Below are 14418 nucleotides of genomic sequence, written 5' to 3'. Positions count from 1 at the left end.
CGATGCGGTGGCCCCCAGGAAAATGGCCGCTGGGGGCGGGGCATGCTCAGATTCAGATCTCGCCTCGAGATCTCGGGAGACAAGATCTGAATCTGAGCATGCACCGCCCCAGCGGCCATTTTCCCGGAGGCCACCGCAACGCAGCAATGGAGCTGCCGATGCCTCCAGGCTTTGAGGAAATGCCGGAGGAGCCCCGACTCTGCACGAAGATATGCAGCCGCCCCACAGCACAGAGCCCCGACACTGCACGAAGATACGCCGCCCCACAGGACAGCACCTACGCGGCACAAAGAGGAGCAGCCGCCGCCGCTCCCCAGCACAGAGCCCCGATGCTGCACGAAGATACGCCGCCCCACAGCACAGCACCCTCGCGGCACAAAGAGGAGCAGCTGCCGCCGCTCCCCAGCACAGAGCCCCGATGCTGCACGAAGATACGCCACCCCAAAGCACAGCACCCATGCGGCACAAAGAGGAGCAGCCGACGCCGCTCCCCAGCACAGAGACCCCACACGCTGCTACAATGAGGTAATAGGGGGATACTCCAATCACACTTTCCTCTGAGATGCCCCCTCTCTTCGTCATCGGGACCCCTCTCCTCCCCAAAAGGCACATTAGTCACCGGCCCTATAAGATAACACATGGCATATAAGAAGACCCCCGACTTTTAAGAAGATTTTATATTTTAACTGGAAAAGTTGGGTGACCCGTCTTCTACCCCCAGTCGTCTTATACGCCGGAAAATACGGTACTTGCTTTTTACCATGCTAAATCTGCTTTGCATGATTTTGAATGCCTGTCATCTTTGTAACTTGCAGTATAGTACAGAGGAGATAAACATTTACTATTTGGATTACAATAATGGGCATTTATTTATTATTATTTAACCCCTTAGTGACAGAGCCAATTTGGTACTTAATGACCGAGCCAATTTTTACAATTCTGACCACTGTCACTTTATGAGGTTATAACTCTGGAACGCTTCAACGGATCCCGATGACTCTGAGATTGTTTTTTCGTGACATATTGTACTTCATGATAGTGGTAACATTTCTTCGATATTACTTGCGATCATTTATGAAAAAAACGGAAATATGGCAAAAAATTTTAAAATTTTGCAATTTTCAAACTTTGTATTTTTATGCCCTTAAATCAGAGAGATATGTCACAAAAAATAGTTAATAAATAACATTTCCCACATGTCTACTTTACATCAGCACAATTTTGGAAACAAATTTTTTTTGTTAGGGAGTTATAAGGGTTAAAAGTTGACCAGCAATTTCTCATTTTTAAAACACCATTTTTTTTTAGGGACCACATCACATTTGAAGTCATTTTGAGGGGTCTATATGATAGAAAATAACGAAGTGTGACACCATTCTAAAAACTACACCCCTCAAGGTTCTCAAAACCACATTCAAGAAGTTTATTAACCCTTTACGTGCTTCACAGGAACTGAAACAATGTGGAAGGCAAAAATGAACATTTAACTTTTTTTTCCAAACATTTTAATTCAGAACCATTTTTTTTTATTTTCACAAGTGTAAAAACAGAAATGTAACCATAAATTTTGTTATGCAATTTCTCGTGAATACGCCAATACCCCTTATGTGGGGGTAAACCACTTTTTGGGCGCACCGCAGAACGTGGAAGTGAAGGAGCGCCGTTTGACTTTTTCAATGCAGAATTGGCTGGAATTGAGATCGGACGCCATGTCACGTTTAGAGAGCCCCTGATGTGCCCAAACAGTGGAAACTCCCCACAAGTGACACCATTTTGGAAACTAGACCCCTTAAGGAACTTATCTAGATGTGTGGTGAGCACTTTGAACCCCCAAGTGCTTCACAGAAGTTTATAACGTAGAGCCGTGAAAATAAAAAATCGCATTTGTTTACACAAAAGTGATCTTTTCGCCCGCAAATTCTTATTTTCACAAGGGTAACAGGAGAAATTAGACCACAAAAGTTGTTGTGCGATTTCTCCTGAATACGTCGATACCCCATATGTGAAGGTAAACCACTGTTTGGGCGCACCGCAGAGCTTGGAAGAGAAGGAGTGCCGTTTTACTTTTTCAATGTAGAATTGGCTGGAATTGAGATTGGACGCCATGTCGCGTTTGGAGAGCCCCTGATGTGGCTAAACAGTGGAAACCCCCCACAAGTGACCCCATTTTGGAAACTAGACCCCTTAAGGAACCTATTTAGATGTGTGGTGAGCACTTTAAACCCCCAGGTGCTTCACAGAAGTTTATAACGTAGAGCCGTGAAAATAAAAAAAATCGAATTTTTTCTACAAAAATGAAATTTTTGTCCCCAAATTTTTATTTTCACAAAGGTAACAGGAGAAATTAGACTACAAAAGTTGTTGTGCAATTTCTCCTGGGTACGTCAATACCCCATATGTGGGGGTAAACCACTGTTTGGGCGCACCGCAGAGCTTGGAAGAGAAGGAGTACCGTTTTACTTTTTCAATGTAGAATTGGCTAGAATTGAGATCGGACGCCATGTCGCGTTTGGAGAGCCCCTGATGTGCCTAAACACTAGAAACCCACCATGAGTGACCCCATTTTGGAAACTAGACCCCCCATGGAACTTATCTAGATGTGTGGTGAGAACTTTGAATGCCCAAGTGCTTCACAAAAGTTTAGAATGCAGAGTCGTGAAAATAAAAAATATTTTTTTTTTCACAAAAAAGATTTTTTAGCCCCAAGTTTTTATTTTCACAAGGGTAACAAGAGAAATTGGACCCCAAAAGTTGTTGTCCAATTTGTCCTGAGTATGCCGGTACCCCATATGTGGGGGTAAACCACTGTTTGGGCGCACGGCAGAGCTCGGAAGTAAGGAGCGCCGTTTTGGAATGCAGACTTTGATAGAATGGTCTGCGGGCGTTATGTTGCGTTTGCAGAGCCCCTGATGTACCTAAACAGTAGAAAACCTCCACAAGTGACCCCATTTTTGAGACTAGACCCCCCAAAGAACTTATCTAGATGTGTGGTGAGAACTTTGAATGCCCAAGTGCTTCACAGAAGTTTAGAATGCATAGTCGTGAAAATAAAAAATATTTTTTTTTCCCACAAAAAATATATTGTAACCCCCAAGTTTTTATTTTCACAAGGGTAACAGGAGAAATTGGACCACAATAGTTGTTGTCCAATTTATCCCGAGTACACTGATGCCCCATATGTGGGGGTAAACCACTGTTTGGACGCATGGCAGAGCTCGGAAGGGAAGGAGCGCCGTTTTGGAATGCAGACTTTGATAGAATGGTCTGTGGGCATTATGTTGCGATTGCAGAGCCCCTGATGTACCTAAACAGTAGTAACCCCCCACAAGTGACCCCATTTTGGAAACTAGACGCCCCAAGGAACTTATCTAGATGTGTGGTGAGAACGTTGAATGCCCAAGTGCTTCACAGAAGTTTAGAATGCAGAGTCGTGAAAATAAAAAATATTTTTTTTTCCACAAAAAAGATTTTGCAGCCCCCAAGTTTTTATTTTTACAAGGGTAACAGGAGAAATTGGACCACTAAAGTTGTTGTCCAATTTATCCTGAGTACGCTGATGCCCCATATGTGGGGGTAACCCACTGTTTGGGCGCACGGCAGAGCTCAGAAGGGAGGGAGCACCATTTGACTTTTTGAGCGCAAAATTGGCTGTCGTGTTTGGAGACCCCCTGATGTACCTAAACAGTGGAAACCCCCCAATTCTAGCTCCAAGCCTAACCCCAACACACCCCTAACCCTAATCCCAACCCGATCCATAATCCTAGTCACTAACCCTAACGATAATCACAACCCTTACCCCAAAACAACCCTAATGTCAACCCGTACCATAACCCTAATCAAAACCCTAAATCCAACACACCCTTAATCCTAATCTCAACCCTAACCTCAAACCTAACCCTAATCCCAATACACCCCTAATCACAACCCTAACCTTAACCCTAATGCCAACCCTAACCCTAATACCAACCCTAATCCAAACCCTAACCCTAATCCCAACTCTAACCCTAACTTTAGCCCCAACCCTAGCCCTAACTTTAGCCCCAACCCTAACGCTAGCCCTAAGGCTACTTTCACACTTGCGTCGTTTGGCATCCGTCGCAATCCGTCGTTTTGGACAAAAAATGGATCCTGCAAATGTGCCCGCAGGATGGGTTTTTTGCCCATAGACTTGTATTGCCGACGGATCGTGACGGATGGCCTCACGTCGCATCCGTCGTGCACTGGATCAGTTGTGTTTTGGCAGACCGTCGGCACAAAAAAACGTTCAATGTAATGTTTTTTTGTACGTCGCGTCCGCCATTTCTGACCACGCATGCGTGGCCGTAACTCCGCCCCCTCCTTCCCAGGACATAGATTGGGCAGCGGATGCGTTGATAAACTACATCCGCTGCCCACGTTGTGCACAATTTTCACAATGTGCATCGGTATGTCGGGCCAATGCATTGCGACGACTCCGTACCGACGTAAGTGTCAAAGAAGCCTAACCCTAAATTTAGCCCCAACCTTAACCCTAAATTTAGCCCCAACCCTAACCCTAAATTTAGCCCCAACTGTAACCCTAAATTTAGCCCCAACCCTAATCCTAGCCCTAACCCTAGCCCTAACTCTAGCCCTAACCCTAACCCTAGCCCTAACCCTAACCCTAGCCCTAGCCCTAACCCTAGCCCTAACCCTAACCCTAGCCCTAACCCTAACCCTAACCTTAGCCCGATGGCGACAGATGGCGGGCGCACTGCGCATGCGCCCGCCATTTTCTTTCTCCATGAAGACGCCGGCGGGCAGGAGAAGGACGCAGGAGGACCCAGGGACACCGGTAAGTATAATAGGGTCCCCGAATCCCCCTATTTCTCTGTCCTCTGATGTGCGATCACATCAGAGGACAGAGAATTACACATTACTTTTTTTTTTTTTTGCGGTCGCCGGTAAACAGTTAATTGCCGGCGATCGCAAAACAGGGGTCGGTAAAACCAACCCCGATCATGTTCTTTGGGGTCTCGGCTACCCCCGGCAGCCGAGACCCCAAAGATTCTCCCGATGCCGGTCGGCGGGCGCACTGCGCATGCGCCCGCCATTTTTTTGCCGGAAAAAGATGGCGCCGCCCATCGGGAGCCACGAGGAGCACCGGCGGAGACAGGTGAGTATCGGGGAGCTATCTGGGACACCTTTTCTCTATCCTCTGATGTGCGATCACATCGGAGGACAGAGAAATTAAAAAGAAATCGCGTTGTTTTTTTCGATCGCCGGTAAACGGGTAATTACCGGCGATCGCAAAAGCGGGGTCGGTAAAAAAAACCCGAATCATGTTCTCTGGGGTCTCGGCTACCCCTGGCAGCCGAGACCCCGGAGAAAATCGGACTCTGGGGGGCGCTATTTACTTTTTCCACAGCGCCGTTAATTAACGGCACTGTGGTTTAAGTACCCTTAACTGCCGCCGTTAAAAGGCGTATCGGCGGTCGTTAAGGGGTTAAAATCAGTCTCACAAGTTTCTCCAAAGCAATATATGGAAAAATATCTTGCCTCCGGAATTTAGCAGTGTTATATTGATGTTTTTGTACAATTATGTCATATGAATATTGTTAAGGAATAAATTACTTTTTGATATAAAACATCTTATCGATGTGCTATTTTAGGCATTCTATGATGACAAAATATCAGGCTAATTTTCTTTTCAGATTTTAGACCGTTTGTATACAGACAGCATTTCTAGCCTTCAGTCTGGGTTTTTTCACTGGATTTATGTATGTATGATAAGAAAAAAGCTAAAAAGCAAAAAAATTGCGGAAGTAAAAAGTGTTTTTTTATTTTAATCTTTTCTTCTTCCCAGAAGACACAGAAATATGTGACCCCCCAAGAGAAAAGGGGTCAATCTCTAATTGGCAACTAGAGTTATAACATGTATGAATCCCCAAGGGTCAGTCAGAGTTTACTACAGGTCATCATTGGTCACAGACCAAAATCACTCACCCCTCTGCCACTCATGTCACACTAATGGGTAATTGAACCAGGAAGTCACATTTCCAAGCAAATTTCCTGATTCGCCAGGTTCAGGAAGTGATCAATGACTTCTTGGTCATCAAATCTTTCTGAACCCTGTACTTCCAAGTGTCTGCACAAAAAGAAGTGATGATGGGATAATATTGCAGATTTTTTTCGTTTTAACCCTGGTAGTTACAGAATGTGACCTCATATAATCAAATATATCACACGCTTGGCACTGGAATGGTTAAAGAAAAATTTTAAAATATTAATTCGCAAGCAAAACTTGTGAACAAAAAAATCACAAATGATCAAGAAAATTGGTTTATAAAACATATAAAAAAATAAAAATTAACTCAATTTACTTACAAAAAAGGGGAAGGGTGTCATAATGTCATATTGTGTGCTCGATGGCTCATTAACAATTCTGCATGTTGGATTATGAAGGGAATACAAATTGTTACTTCAACCCCTTAACGATTGGAGGTATTTTCGTTTTTGCATTTTCGTTTTTTGCTCCTCTTCTTTCCAGAGCCATAACTTTTTTATTTTTCAGTCAAAATGGCCATGTGAGGGCTTATTTTTTGTGGGACAACTTGCACTTTCAAAGACACTATTGGTTTTAACATATTGTGTCCTGGAAAACGGGAAAAAAATTCCAAGTGCAGTGAAATTGCAAAAAAATTGCAATTCTACCCTTTTTATTTTTTTTTACTATGTTCACGAAATGCTAAACTGACCTGCCATTATGATTATCCAGGTCATTACGAGTTCATAGACACTAAATATGTTTAGGTTGTTTTTTATGTGGTGAAAAAAAAGGCACCATTTTACGAGACCTGTAGCGTCTCCATTTTTCGTCATTTAAGGTTGGGTGACAGCTTATATTTTGCATGCCGCGCTGACGTTTTTAATGATACCATTTTGGTGAAGATACGATTTTATGATCGCCCATTATTGCATTTTGTTGCAATATAGCTGCAACCGAAAAAACGTAATTCTTGCGTTTTAAATTTTTTTCTTGTTACACCGTTTATCAGATTATTTCTTTTTTATATTGATAGATCGGGTGATTCTAAATGCGGCGATGCGAAATATGTGTATGTTTTATTTTTTTATTGTTTTATTTTGAATGGGGCGAAAGGAGGTTGTTTGAACTTATATATTTTTTTTTAAATATTTTTAAAACCTTTTTTTACTTTTTGCATGCTTCAATAGTCTCCATGGTAGGCTAGAAGTGGCAGTTGTCTAATCACTTGTGCGACACACAGGTGATGAGCAGATCGCCTGTGTGTAGCAGAAATGCTCACTTGGTATGAGCGCCGACCACCAGGCAGCACTCATAGCAATCAGTCTATGACAACCACTGAGGTCTGCTGGAGACCTCTGGTTGTCATGCCAACCCATCGGTGACCCGCGATCATGTGACGTGGTTACCGATGGGTGGGATTTCCGACCGGCTTCCAGAAATCCCGGACGTGGCTATTAGAGGCATGTGTCAGCTGTTCAAAACAGTTGACATGTGCCATGAAAAATGTAGGCTTAGTGTCGGAGCCCACAACAAAGGGAGGGATTCTGACGTGGGCATACTATTACGCTCAACTTTGGAAAGGGGGTAAAGACTAGATGTAGAGACTATAGAGAGGGCCCGGGACTGAAGAGGTTAAATAATAAGGAAAAAGTTTAAGACAGTTTGTGGGAATGGATATTAGCGGTATATAGAGGTCAGACATTACTTTTTGCCTCTGTGGTGAGAGCAATACCCTCCCTCCATTGCATATTTTTTAAGGATGCAGCTTTTATTTGGTTGCTGTTACTTCTGTCTCAATTCATTTTGGGATTTGTGGCAGCTCTGGTTCTGCTGTAATTTAGTGTTTTTTCTTTTGGTCCAGCAAGAGTTAATGACAGTATCTTGCTGGCAGCTGCTTTTTGGCTGTCTCGTGTTCGTCACTTTTGCTGTGTTTTACCATCTGCACTGGTGAAGCTAAAGGCCTTGCTGGCAAGTGAACTAGCCAGGGTATATTGAGGTGACAATCAGTGACTAGGCACGTGACGACAGCGGAGGGAAGGACCTGCATAGGGCGTTAGGAGTGCTTTGTGTCAGGAGGTGCCCCATCCCTCTCTCTCTGCTGTTAAGGCCTTCCTCTCCCTTTTCCATCCCGCTGTAGTTGTATGCTGTGTTTTCCCCCGGACTTACTGATGTTCAAGCATGACATCTTCACTTCTTTTACATATGTTACTGTTAACAGCAGGGGCTTTCTGATGCTTTAGTCTAGGAAATAAAGAAGCCAATATCAATCAGTGTTGGACTAGGGTGCCAAGGGCCCACCAGGAATGAACTCAAGGGCCCCACTTTTCAGCTACATGTAAATGTGACATTATCCTCAATCACAAATTTACATAACAATGATCTCGGTAGATTGAGAAATCAATAAGATGCGGCCTTTGTCTGTACGTAGTGAGTCATGGATATAGTGCCAAGTACTGCTCATATAAGCGGGCGGTGGCCCACCAGAGGATTCTCCTGTTCTCCTGTGGGCCAGCAGAGAAGATATAATATATTATATCATCTTTATATAATATAATAATATATGTGGAGCAGCAGAGGAGACTTGCCGGTGGACCAAGGGAAGGTGAGTACAGCAAGGTTTATTTTTGAACCATCTGCAGCTGGTGCAGAACATTGGAACAAGATAGCACCTGTAAACCAGAAAGTCATACTACACGAAAAATGTAATAAACAACATTTCCCATTTGTCTCTATATTGTCAGAATCATTTTCCAAATGTCCGTTTATTTTGTTAGGATGTTTGAAAGGTTAAAAGTTTAGCAGCAATTTTTTCAAGGAAATTTACAAAACGTCTTTTTATTTAGAGACCTATTCAGTTTTGACATGACATTGGAAACCCCCAAGAGTTATACCAGCTTCAAACAGCACTCTTAAAAGTAATCACATCACAAGAATGGCTGGAATTAAAAATTATATTATTTTTCCACTAAAATATTGCTCCCATTCTCACAGGCTTTCAAATCTGGCAGACCTTGTGGCCATTACTTCGCCTCAAGTTTTTATTGCAACCATTAGGGCCAAATGATCACCATAGCAGGATGCTAAATCGGATACAACCTAGATACAGCTTTCGATAGTGGAGGCAGCATCTAGGAGATTGATGGCTATGATTGGTGCTGTCATTGATCATTGCCGATGCAGCATATTGTCCATTATAGAAAACAGCTGACAACGGCTGCATTTTCACTTATCATGGGTAAGGGATAGTTTCTTAATGTTCAGGTTAGTAAAAAAGCATATTGGTCATTAAGGGGAGATATTCAATGGAAGTCTTCAAACAGAGGCTGGACAGACATCTGTCTGGGATGATTTAGTGAATCTGCATTGAGCAGGGGGTTGGACCAGATGACCCAGGAGGTCCCTTCCAACGCTAACATTCTATGATTCTATGATATATTTCTATACATCCAGAGCTCTCTGAATTAGCTATACCTGCCACCTGGCAGGTGCATTATAGCAAGTGTGTAATTTGCATGCATGCAGTCACTTGCCCACTAGACGTATGCATCCTTGCTCTATATAAGTGTTTTGACCAAGGCTGGTCATGTCTAGTTGGAATATGACTGGAAATAGGTAAATCGCACACTTGTGGTCACATGACCACTCTGTCTTTCCACCAACACTGGAGAATCCTGACAGTGAGCACAGTGCATGCTGTGAGGAGTCACAAGTCTGCAATTAAAAAAGTGACTGCAGGCTTAAGCCCAAAGCCTGAACAACACCTTTAAGAAATGTGTTGGTAATAGCTAAAATGTACAAATTGTATTGTATATTTATACACGACAATCCCTCCTGTAGCTTTGGCTGTGTGCACACGTTGCGGTTTTTTCGAGGTTTTTCCCAATAAAAACGCTATAAAACCGCAAAAAAAACCGCATACAATAAGCATCCCATCATTTAGAATGAATTCCGCATGTTTTGTGCACATAATGCGTTTTTTTCCACGAAAAAAACGCATCGCGGTAAAAACCGCAGTATGTTCATTAATTTTGCGGGTTTTTTCCCACTACAAAATGCATTGGGAAATGTCCGGAAAAAAACGCGGCAAAACCGCATGCAGATTTCTTGCAGATTTCTTGCAGAAAATGTCCGTTTTTTCTCAGTAATTTTCTGCGAGAAATCCTGAACGTGTGCACATAGCCTTTACAGTATCTCCTGATTCAGAAGAAAAATACACTGTGTACTATGAGGGCATATGCACATACCATCTTTTTCAGGTGGGTCTGCTTCTAAGGTAGCCTGAAACTGCAATCAGAAAATAGTCAAATGATTGAACATATGTATTTCTTTATAAAAACAACTTGTTTTGGTAAGTCTTTTAATCACTTCAAGTTTCAAAAGACGTAAAAGAAGTGAGCTGACCGTTCCTCAGACGTTTCCTGCTCGGAAGATGCTTTATACTTAACACCACATGTCAATGGGAAAGCTCAAAAGATGCCTAGAATATGTCCAGGAATATTTTTTAATGCTTTTCCAGCATTTTTGCTTCAGAAACCAGTAGAAGTTTCTTCTTTGTAGAAAGGGAAAAAAACAACAACCAGAAAATGCCATTAAAAAAAGATGACCCAAAAACTATGGAAAAAAGCTATAAGAAAAAACAACAACTGGTGGTCTAAAATGACAGAGGAAGAAATAACAAAAGATGTGAAAGAAGACACTTAGGGACAAAAAATGCCAATTTGTCCCAAAGCATCTTTTTCTTTGAAATTTGATGAGTATTTAAAAAAATGTCATCCATCCTACTCAGGACTAATCTGAACATTCTAAACAAAGAAAATGTATAAATCTATTGAAATCCCAGTGATCATATAATCAGCTACAAAAGAATTACGATTCAAGCATCAGAATTTCTTGTTCTTATATATAGTATATGTTACAGTCAGTAAGATTTTTTTGCTCTTGAGTGCCCATTGACCACCTGTCAATTCAATGGCAGCTGGGCTCCCAACTACAGCTGCACAATCATAGGTGCAGGTGGAATCCTTATGTGACCTACTTAAATACAGTACATCTGGGCTAATCAGCCATCAAACAGCTTGAACAAGTTGAAAGTTCAAAGCATCTTTAGTTTTGATAACGGCCAACAACCTGTCTACTAGTAATTAAAGGGCTTGTCCAAAATACATTTTTTTATTTGTCCCTAATCTTCTCCTTGCAATAGTACCAGACTTTGAATACAAATTTTAGCCCTGTCCAATGTTATCTGGCTGTTCCGATGAGCTGTGATGCCACTCTGTCGGCCTTTTGTTTGTAGCCCACATGGTTTCAGCCGTTACTGCACTACCCAGTATATGTAAAGATTAGTGATGAGTGAATACATTCGGCACTATCCGTTACTCGCACAAATAGTATGGTATTCGGGCTATTTGTTAATAGGCGAGTAATTTGGTATTCACCTTGATATATTCGAGTGACCCACCCAGCATGTTTGGTGCTGTATTTGCAGCCAATTGACATGCTGGTCTGGCTTGCCAATCACAGTAATGCACGCGCCATCTTTGGTGTGGCATTACTGTGATTGGCTGGCCTTACAGCATCATAGGGAGATATTTAAGCCCTGCCGGTGCCATCTTGTGTAATAGTATGCAGGTACTGAGTGTGTCACCATGGAAGAGACAGACCAACAGTTGAGGGGTTTATTAACAGGAGAATCAGGTTCTCCTCATAGGGAGGAAGCAGTAGAATATAACTAACAATAAAACAGTGCAATAATATGGGAGTCAAACAGTGTCACAGAAGTAAGCAGGATTTCTTGAGAAAAGAACACTTATCAGTCTGATGAGGACTTGCTTGAAGGGTTGTCTTCTCCAACGTAGGCGCCGAGAAAAGCGGCACTTGTCATCCCTCTGTTGTCCGTGGGCTTTAGTAGATTCTAGGAATCCGCTGCCTGGGGTATCGGGAGTTAGTGTGGTATGCACAAGCTCTGAGTCTTTAGCTTTTACAGCACAGCCTATCCCGGGAAAACGATGGTCAGTCTATTATTAAGTCTCTCACCAGGAATCAATGGCTCTGCACTGATACCGTGGGTACCAGGGGTCACAGTCTCTGCACTGATACCATGGGTACCAGGGTGTTAGGGTTGGCGGAATGTACCGAATATATTTATTAGATGAGATAGGTGCGTTCGCAACCCGGGATCCACCGTGCAGGAAAGAACCTGCTGCTAAGTAAGGCGGTGAAGTAAATTAGTATAAACGAACTCTGTTACTTCACAGAGCCCGAAGTAAAGAGAACGCTGTGCCCTGTTTAGCTCACAGGGAACACAGCTCCTGAGTAGAGCCGACAGTGGTCATGCAGTCCCAACCAAACACGCTGCTCCTCTCCGGTGGAGCCGGAATTCTAATGGCTATTAGCCAGCCCTGAATTCGCTCATGAGAAACTCCTCGCCGGAGGTGCCAGCATTCTAAGGGCTTATTTCAGCCGGGTCCCTGACTGCATACACACAAATACTCCTCGCCGGAGGTGCCAGCATTCTAGGGGCTTATTTCAGCCGGGTCCCTGACCACACACACGACCACACTGGCGCTGAGCTCGTACATATTTGATACTAGCGCATGGCCGTGCGGTCATGACTCATGAGTAGCTGCAGCAACTTCAAGACCTTCCTAGAAGGACCAATGGAAGGCTGCCACAGAACTTGATCAGGTACAGGGCCTTCCTGGAGGACCAATGGAAGTTGCTGCAGTACCTGAGCATGTGACCCAAGACCTCCACTGAGAGATCTTACCCTGGGCATGCTCAGTGTGTGCAAAGCAGGACTTAGTCCCAGAAAAGCCTGCTCGTCGCAGACCAGTGCAGGGTACAATAGCAGAGCCTGGAGAGGCAGCAGTAACCCTTTGCACAGTATCAGATTCAATGAGACGCTGGGACCGACGTCTCCGCTGAGCAGGCTCCACTGCGGCCAATGCAGAATGGGAGACCGCAGCAGACACGGCTCGAGATTCCCCCTGTGCAGCGGTGGGAACTCGACTCCTAACACAGGGGGTCACAGTCTCTGCATGGGCCAATGTCTCTGCACAGGTCTCAAAGCACCCCTCTCCAGTCACAGCAGAGTCCGCTTTCATGTACTCACAAGATGCAGTCTTTCTAGGCAATCTCCCTGTATTTATCCTCTGACTGGGAGCTCTCTCTCTCTTTCTCGGAGCGCAGATGCACCCTGCTCTGACCACTGCTCACGCTGCTCTGACCCATGCACACGCGCTTTTCCCGCTCTCTGCCCGTCTTCCTTCCTGTCCCAGTCTCTAAGTCTGCCCCCTGGGGAACCTGCAGCACAGCTCAATGGTTCCAGGCACGGAGCCGAGAAGGTAACCGCCCCCGGACTCTTCTTGTGCTTCACCTCCTCACACTTGTGCACATTACAGCTGGAAAGAGCAGATTGAGAGTGTAGTGTGAGCGTAGGGAGAGTGAAAGCAGTGTATAGGTAGAGTTTCTGAGTCTAGAAAGCTCTTTTAAGAGGTACTTAGAGTGAAGATTAGTACTCTGTTAGGTTCAGATAGCGTAGGGAGAGATTTAATAACAGGGAGAGGGAAAAGCAGGCACCTGGGTGTTAGCATTGCAAGTACATGCTGCAGATTGTGGAGGAGAGAGAGGGAGACAGGGTGTCATATCCAGTACCAGCATATACTAAACAGCTCTTTTTAGAGCTAAATAATATTCCTCGCCTATTGCTGAAATAACGTTTATTTATCTAGCAATTGCGCGTCTGGCGTAAAGCCTGCTGACATACGCAAATGTCACTATTTAACAGTAGTTTACCTGAGACTGCTGTTGCCGGGCTGTTGCCGTGTGTAATAAAGCTGATAGCTAAAAAAATACCCACACATTGGTAGATACAAGAACTTTGTACATAACACCTCTGTGAGGGTACTTGTGACAAATAAAGCCAGGACATTTTTTTTTCACAAAGCATTCAATATAGGAAAGGGTGACACTAAGGAACGGGGATGTGGATGTGATGGTGCTCACTGGCCATGTGACAAATCAGAAGGTGACTTTATCTCGTTCTAGCTTCCTGTCAAAATTCGATCTGTGCGCTACACCACTAACGAACCCAGACAAGTGCAAGGATGTTGTGGGTTGGATTGAAGACAAAGGCTCCAGTCAGTTGACAAGCAGCATCACCAAGTCTTCCACACAGCCCAGTCTCAGTAGCCAAGAGGCTGGGCCTCTGAATCCTCAACCTGGTCCCCCTTCCTCCCCGATCAAGAGTTCCAGGAGACATATGACCCCAATGCTGGCTACCCTGAGTAACTGTTTACTTTCCCTTGTAATTATTCTGGACTCTCAACATGCACCATTAAAGATAGTCATGAGGAGGTGGAGTGCAGTCATGCCCAGACATTTGAGCACCCATGGCCAGAAGAAAGCCATGT

The sequence above is a fragment of the Ranitomeya imitator genome, chromosome 1, assembly GCF_032444005.1.
Source record: "Ranitomeya imitator isolate aRanImi1 chromosome 1, aRanImi1.pri, whole genome shotgun sequence".
Taxonomy (NCBI): domain Eukaryota; kingdom Metazoa; phylum Chordata; class Amphibia; order Anura; family Dendrobatidae; genus Ranitomeya; species Ranitomeya imitator.
The sequence above is the reverse complement of the archived record's forward strand: the minus strand, read 5'-3'. Positions refer to the sequence as shown.